Genomic DNA, 8,420 nt, shown 5'->3' on the forward strand with positions numbered 1-8,420 from the left:
GGGCGTAAGCCTGCCTGGAGCCGCCATCGGTGCAGATCTTGGTGGTAGTAGCAAATACTCCAGCGAGGGCCCTGGAGGACTGACGTGGAGAAGGGTTTCGTGTGAACAGCCGTTGCACACGAGTCAGTCGATCCTAAGCCCCAGGAGAAATCCTATGTTGATGTCGGTGTATTTTATTTTGAATAAAATTTCACACCCATCGGGCGAAAGGGAATCCGGTTCCTATTCCGGAACCCGGCAGCGGAACCGTTTACAAGTCGGGCCCTCGCAAGAGAGTTCGTCGGGGTAACCCAAAATGACCTGGAGACGCCGTCGGGAAATACGGGAAGAGTTTTCTTTTCTGTATGAGCGTTCGAGTTCCCTGGAATCCTCTAGAAGGGAGATAGGGTTTGGAACGCGAAGAGCACCGCAGTTGTGGCGGTGTCCGTATCTTCCCCTCGGACCTTGAAAATCCAGGAGAGGGCCACGGTAGGTGTCGCGCCGGTTCGTACCCATATCCGCAGCAGGTCTCCAAGTGAAGAGCCTCTAGTCGATAGATAAATGTAGGTAAGGGAAGTCGGCAAATTGGATCCGTAACTTCGGGATAAGGATTGGCTCTGAGGATCGGGGCGTGCCGGGCTTGGTTGGGAAGCGGGCGTAGGCCGATCTGCCGGGCCTGGGCAAGGTGAAATTGTCCTTGTGACTTAGATCCGAGCTCGGTCCCGTGTCTAGGCCCCCCGCGGATCTTTCTTGCTGCGAGGTTTCTGTGCCGGCTTCGGTCGGTCAGTCGTACTCTTCGGCCGCCATTCAACGGTCAGCTCAGAACTGGCACGGACTAGGGGAATCCGACTGTCTAATTAAAACAAAGCATTGCGATGGCCCTAGCAAGTGTTGACGCAATGTGATTTCTGCCCAGTGCTCTGAATGTCAAAGTGAAGAAATTCAAGCAAGCGCGGGTAAACGGCGGGAGTAACTATGACTCTCTTAAGGTAGCCAAATGCCTCGTCATCTAACTAGTGACGCGCATGAATGGATTAACGAGATTCCCAAATGAAATGAATGAATGTCCCTATCTACTATCGTCTCTAATAACCTAGTTGTTTTTGAATGAGCCTGGTCACAACTACACATACCAAAGTGAAGCTGGGGACACAAATATAGATGTAACACTTACAACCCCGAATATGTCTTCAAAAGTGATCAACTGGAATGTGAGTGATATAGCGACCACCAGTGATCACAGCCTTTTAACATTTGAAGTAGTGCTTGAAGCATCAGTCACAAGGCAAATAAAGAATCAAACAGGCTATAACACAAGAAAGGCTAAGTGGGACAGGTTCGGGGAACTGGTGGAGAGGGAATTCGACCAACAAAGTCTGGAGTCTCTGCAGAGGTTAGACCCAAATAGGGCTATTAAGATATTTAACAGAAAGCTAAAAGCAATCTGTGACAAATCCATGCCCAAAAGGAAAGCCGGAAGCAAGGTCATGCCATGGTGGTCGGAGGAGCTGACTTGTCTAAGGCGGGAAACTAATAGAACTAAAAAGTGTCTCTTGCGGGCCAAGAGACTATGTCTTGATGACGTACCAATCAAAATGCAGGCATACAAAAGGGCAAGAAATAACTATGTCAGAGAAATTAGAGAACGTAAAACAACCTCATGGAGAGACTTTGTGACAAGCGTTGGTAACGAAGATCCCTGGAGTATAGTATACAAAATTGTATGCGATAAAGTAAACAAGAAGGCTTCTCTATGCTCACTAGAACTCCCTTCCGGGAACTTCAGTGAAACATGGGAAGAAACTGTAAACGTCCTTCTTAAAAAGTGCCTACCTACAGATGATCAGCAAGAGAACGCTGATCACATTAAAATTAGAGAAAACATACGCCAATATCAAAACCAGAACCTCGAACCAATCATCGACTCTGTTGATGTAGAACGGGCATTACTAAAACTGAAAGATAAAAAAGCCCCAGGAGAAGACGGCTTCACTGGCGAAATAATTAAAAAATTATGGAGTCATAACAAACAAGCAATCCTTACAACACTAAATAAATGCTTTCAAGATGGCAGTTTTCCTACCGATTGGAAACAGGCAAACCTATGTCTAATTCCCAAACGAGGGAGTGAAAACAGAAAGCTTGCCAAATCATACCGTCCAATCGCCCTTCTGCCAGTGATGGGAAAGATCTACGAGAAAATACTCGTAGAGCGTATTAAGACAAATTATACAGAAATGAATATGTGCAATGCACGACAATTTGGCTTTAAGGCAGGCGTCTCCACGGAGGACGCACTGCTAACTTTTAGAAAATGCATGGCAACGAATATGAAGTATGTACTTGCTATATTTGTGGATATTGAAGGTGCCTTCGATAACCTGTGGTGGCCCGCCATCACACATAGGCTGACGCAGGCAAACTGCAGCAGCCATATGGTAAATATAGTCAAGGACTACTTTAAAAGGCGAAGCGCCTATGTAAGAGGCAACACGAAGAAGGTTGGAAGAGGCATGCAGAAGGGATGTCCACAAGGATCAATAATTGGTCCTGTTGCATGGAACTTCTGCATGGACGTTCTTCTAGACGGCCTAGTTCAGCTAGGAGAAAATGTGGAACCCATTGCATACGCAGATGACTTGGCGTTAATAATTAAAGGAAACTCCAGAAATGATCTGGAGAGAACTGGTACCATGGCTCTTAAATGCGTTGAGGACTGGTGCGTGACGCATAAAGTGAGAGTCAGCAGTGGAAAAACTGTCGCAATGATGATGAAAGGCAAATTTAATGAAGGCAGACAACCGATTATCAAAGTTGACAACAATAGCCTGAAATATACAAAAGAAGTGCGATACTTGGGAATTACTATAGATAACAGGCTAAACTTTGTAGCGCACACTAAGTTTCTGAGGGAGAAGCTAGTCAGCTTCATCTTGAAAATCAGGAGGGTTGCAAAGGAGGAATGGGGCCTTAAAAGAGGCACCCTTGACACTTTGTACAAAGCAGTGATAATACCTATAGCAACATACAGCGCTGCTGCGTGGTTCGACAAGTCGTCCCACACGCACAACCTTAGAAACTTGAACGCCGCGCAAAGAATAATTCTGCTGACACTCACCAAGGCGTGCCGTACCACCGCAACAAATGCATTACAAACAATAAGTGGCAAAATGCCACTAGACCTAGAAATTACACAACAAGGCATCATAAACCTTGTAAAAAGAAACGAGAAAGTTAGCTGGAACAATTATAATTTCAATCCAATAGCGAACCCAAGCAGGGAAACCCTCAATCTAGAGGTTAAAATGATAAATGAAGCAATAAAGCTGGAATGGCAGAAAAGATGGGAATTGGCAAACACGGGTAGGATAACCTACGGTTTCATTGGCGATATTACATACGCTACAAGGAACAAGTGGTTTAAACCCAGTAGAGAGTGCGTGTACATTCTGACCGGATACGGTCCGTTTAGGCACACACTTTACACAAGGGGCGCCACAGAAGACGACAAATGTCCCTTCTGTGGAGAAAGTGAGACAAGCACGCACATGCTGGTCATGTGCGACAGATATGATGAAGTAAGAAGGCAAAGCCTCTTTGAAATAGCAGGGAACACAAACCTTGATGTGTACCTGGAAACCAAAGCCAATTACCTGGGGCTTGTTGCTTTTGCAGCACGAGCCATTAAAACCAGAAATGAAGTGCAAAACCAAAGCTAAAACCTATAATCCAAACTGAAGCTAGAAATGCAGGACCGCCTCCACGTGGTTAGGGATGGAAACGTCAGCCCACTGACGGCCAAAGGTCCTGCACAACACCCACAAATATAATATTTAAATTGAGAAATAAACAATTATTAAGTAGACGCTACATAGCAATGAGTGAAAGCTCGAGCTATACAGAATAAGAATAAATAATGAATGAATGAATGTCCCTATCTACTTTCTAGCGAAACCACTGCCAAGGGAACGGGCTTGGAAAAATTAGCGGGGAAAGAAGACCCTGTTGAGCTTGACTCTAGTCTGGCATTGTAAGGAGACATGAAAGGTGTAGCATAAGTGGGAGATAGTAATATCGTCGGTGAAATACCACTACTTTCATCGTTTCTTTACTTACTCGATTGGGCGGAAAGCGTGCGTCGAAAACTTGCGTTCCGACTGTCACGGTTTTCTAGAGCCAAGCGCATAAGAGTGGTGTGAGCCATTGCGCCGATCGCCAACAATACTCTAGCGTGATCCGATTCGAGGAAACTGCTAGGCGGGGAGTTTGACTGGGGCGGTACATCTGTCAAATAATAACGCAGGTGTCCTAAGGCCAGCTCAGCGAGGACAGAAACCTCGCGTAGAGCAAAAGGGCAAATGCTGGCTTGATCCCGTTGTTCAGTGTGCACAGGGACTGCGAAAGCATGGCCTATCGATCCTTTTGGCTTGAAGAGTTTTCAGCAAGAGGTGTCAGAAAAGTTACCACAGGGATAACTGGCTTGTGGCAGCCAAGCGTTCATAGCGACGTTGCTTTTTGATCCTTCGATGTCGGCTCTTCCTATCATTGCGAAGCAGAATTCGCCAAGCGTTGGATTGTTCACCCACAAATAGGGAACGTGAGCTGGGTTTAGACCGTCGTGAGACAGGTTAGTTTTACCCTACTGATGAATCGTCGTTGCGATAGTAATCCTGCTCAGTACGAGAGGAACCGCAGGTTCGGACATTTGGTTCACGCACTCGGTCGAGCGGCCGGTGGTGCGAAGCTACCATCCGTGGGATTATGCCTGAACGCCTCTAAGGCCGTATCCTTTCTAGACAAAGTAAGCAACGATATCTCTAGGAGTCTCGTGAGTCGAAAGGCTCAATACAATGTGATTTATTAGGTATTCGGCACACGCCGTTTATCGCACGAGCCATTTTTAGCCGAATGAGGCGCTGGACAGGGGCGATATCCGTCCGTTATATCTGTCTTGCCTATAGCGGTCGATCATGGGTTACTAGTTCGATGTAGAGACTCGGAATCGTTTGTAAACGACTTAGGTACCTGGCGGGGTGTTGTACTCGGCAGAGCAGTTACCACGCTGCGATCCGTTGAGACTCAGCCCTTGGCTTGGGGATTCGTCATGTTGGCTTGACGTCACCCCACGCTATTAGAGCATAAGCCTTAAGCCGTCGCATTGCACCATGCCACAATCAGTAGGCTTGACAGTCGAAAACTTGTACATGCTGTACATGTGACACTTCTTCGGTATCTACCTAGCTATTTTGTACAACGTGCGTGAGTCAGCACGTAAATCAAAACTTATCGACAAATTCCAATACTAGAAATATTCATTATTTCTTTCAATAACCATAATGTCAAGAGAATAGTTATAAATATTTTGTAAGTTTACGAAATATATGTTTTTAAGAGAAACTTTTCATAATTTTTTAATATAAATATATGATATAATTCATTAAATTCTAAATAGGGAGAATGTTTTTTGCTAAATTTCTTGGAAATGCGTACAAGTTGCTAATAAGCAAAGTACGTATAAGTTATCTATAATGCAAAATGCGTGCAAGTTGTCAATGTGTAAAATACGTGCAAGTTGTCAATTTGCAGAATGCGTGCAAGTTGTCAATTTGCAGAATACGTGTAAGTTGTCAATGTGCAAAATACGTGCAAGTTGCTATTTTTATTTAATTTTTGTAATATACTCTAAATAATTAGTAACTTCCAACCTATAAATATTTCGATTCTTTTATAATAAAATATTCAGTATATTTATTTCCTTTTTAACAAAATATTCAGTATTTATATATAATTTCAAACTACATCTAGTAAACTTTTAGGGGACATTTGCGAGTAAGCCTAACCTAGAATCATGCATCGAAACAGGTTAAAAACATTTTCCGGCTTTTTGAAATCAGTAACTTACGGGTACATCAGACTACATCAAGTAAACTTTTAGGGGACATTTGCGAGTAAGCCTAACCTAGAATCATGCATCGAAACAGGTTAAAAACATTTTCCGGCTTTTTGAAATCAGTAACTTACGGGTACATCAGACTACATCAAGTAAACTTTAGGGGACATTTGCGAGTAAGCCTAACCTAGAATCATGCATCGAAACAGGTTAAAAACATTTTCCGGCTTTTTGAAATCAGTAACTTACGGGTACATCAGACTACATCAAGTAAACTTTAGGGGACATTTGCGAGTAAGCCTAACCTAGAATCATGCATCGAAACAGGTTAAAAACATTTTCCGGCTTTTTGAAATCAGTAACTTACGGGTACATCAGACTACATCAAGTAAACTTTAGGGGACATTTGCGAGTAAGCCTAACCTAGAATCATGCATCGAAACAGGTCAAACTACTTTTGTAGAAAAATATTGTTTTTGGGTTTTTAGGAATGAAATATATTTATTCTATTATTTATTTACATGACATGGTTTAAATACAACATTTTTATTTCTTTAAGTTACATTTTTATTTAAAATAAAATTTCTTACATTTAGCTAATACAATTTAAATAAATTAATATCTGAAATCTTGCTTGCTTTCCAGTCGAGGATGCTTTTCACGAGATAGTAGTGTCGCTGTCATAACACCTTCGCGATTTTGCTCTAATACGCGTTTTGATACATTAGCCAGTAATTGAACATGTCTCTCAGTTCCCTGAATGTGGACCGGAATTTTAGGGTCACTCCATGGACACTCATTGCTTTGTAGATATTGTACTAGATGTTCATGAGGAATATTTAGCGTAAAGGCTGGTTCGGATATATTTGAATAATCATCCATATCTATCATATTAGTATAGTCGGTGCATTCGAAATTTATTTCGGGTGTTTTGTAATCTCTCAATTGCGTCAGGTCTTCCACATTATTACGGTAATATAAGATTTTTCTTATAGCTGAATCTCGTATTTCCTTTTTATTATCAAACAACATTGCTAATAAAATATTTTCCGAGTGAGCATAGTATGCGTTTTCTTTAGCAACATTGTTCACAATTTGTCTTAAATTCGAGTCTAAATATTGCGTCCAGCTAATAAATTTATAAAATAATATACTACCATACACCACAGAGTTGTAATATTTAATGTTAAAGTACATTGGAATATATACTTTCATTACGTAGTTTGCCAGAATTTTCAAATTTTTGGATGGCTTATTAGTAGTTACATATAACCGAAGTAACCTACTAGCCTTCGTGAGCCAACGGGAATGTGCTATTGGCCCTGGTTTCATGTTAGCTAAGTCTGTCGATACTTCTCCAGAAGCAACTGCTTTAGCTATTTTTATTAAATAACTTGAGTCAGTTGTCGATTCAGCAGGACTTATATCAGCCAAATTTTCAAGTGGGATTGTTTCAAAGTCTTTTACCGGCTGGAAGTATATAGGAAAAAATAAATTATATTGAATTTGAACATAGGGTATTAAAAATAGTAAATATGTTATAACTCACCGGTATATTTTCGCATGTTTCAATTTGTTTGCTTAATATTCCAGTTTTTGTTCGTGGTCCAGTGGTCAATGATTTTTCCAAATAGTTAAATAAATGGCGAAGTGGAAGTTCGTTAAAGTGGAGAAGACACACAAACCAATGCAGTGGCCTGTTTAACTGAATTTCAAATCGACGTAAAATACCATTTTTTACGCCTGTATTTGCTGGTTCACCATCGCAACATATGCCTATCAAAGAATCGAGAGCTATTCCTTTATCGGCGAAAAACTCGTTCAATTTGATTACTTTACTTTCCGAATCTTCATTTTCCAATTTTGTGTAACCCAACAATTGGCCATTCGGTTCCTTTAAAATAACTAAATGCGCTTCTTTAATCATTCGTGGGTGAAACTTCTTATCGATTTTTTCCATGGTAATAGAATCATTTTTTCGGCCGTCGAATGAAAATGCTATTAATTCAGAAGAATCATATCGTTTGTGTAGAGCTTGCCTATTTTTCTGCCTCTCACGAACGCTTTTATTTTTATCCATAATGACAGGATTGCCCCAATCATCCGTTATGCCCAGGTCACGCAGGATTGCCGTCACCACGCCAGAACCAACTCTATCAGAAATTGCAAATCTGTCGCACATTAAGGCATAGCTTGGAGCCTTATATCTTCGACTATATGGACCACGTTTTATATGAGAGTATTTTGTGAACTTTCCGAACTGCTTTTAAAATCAAAATCAACATCTGGAGTATATGTCTCACCTGGAGTAATATTGCTAGTTATTGTAGATTCTGATACTTCATCTTCAATTTTTATAATATATTCTGGTATCGTAGATTTCCTCTCATTATGTTGATCCATCATAAACGCTTGTAAATGTTCTGGGATCAGTCCACAGGAACACAGTAATCTTCGCAAATCGCATTTGCATTTTCCAATATAAAATAATTCTTTCGTGGATTCTACAAACTCCTGAAATGATGCTTGGGTAGACTTGCTTTTATTTGTA

The 8,420-nt window shown here is 41.4% G+C and overlaps 1 pseudogene; it reads left to right on the forward strand.

Moving 5' to 3' along the window:
- Positions 1-5,082, forward strand: part of LOC113366413 — a 6,766-nt pseudogene extending 1,684 nt beyond the window's left edge.
- The last annotated feature ends 3,338 nt before the right edge of the window (positions 5,083-8,420 follow it).

This window comes from Ctenocephalides felis, unplaced genomic scaffold, assembly GCF_003426905.1.
Source record: "Ctenocephalides felis isolate EL2017-DRISC unplaced genomic scaffold, ASM342690v1 CF-g0.4_SCAFFOLD_00588, whole genome shotgun sequence".
In the NCBI taxonomy this organism is placed as follows: Eukaryota; Metazoa; Arthropoda; class Insecta; order Siphonaptera; family Pulicidae; genus Ctenocephalides; species Ctenocephalides felis.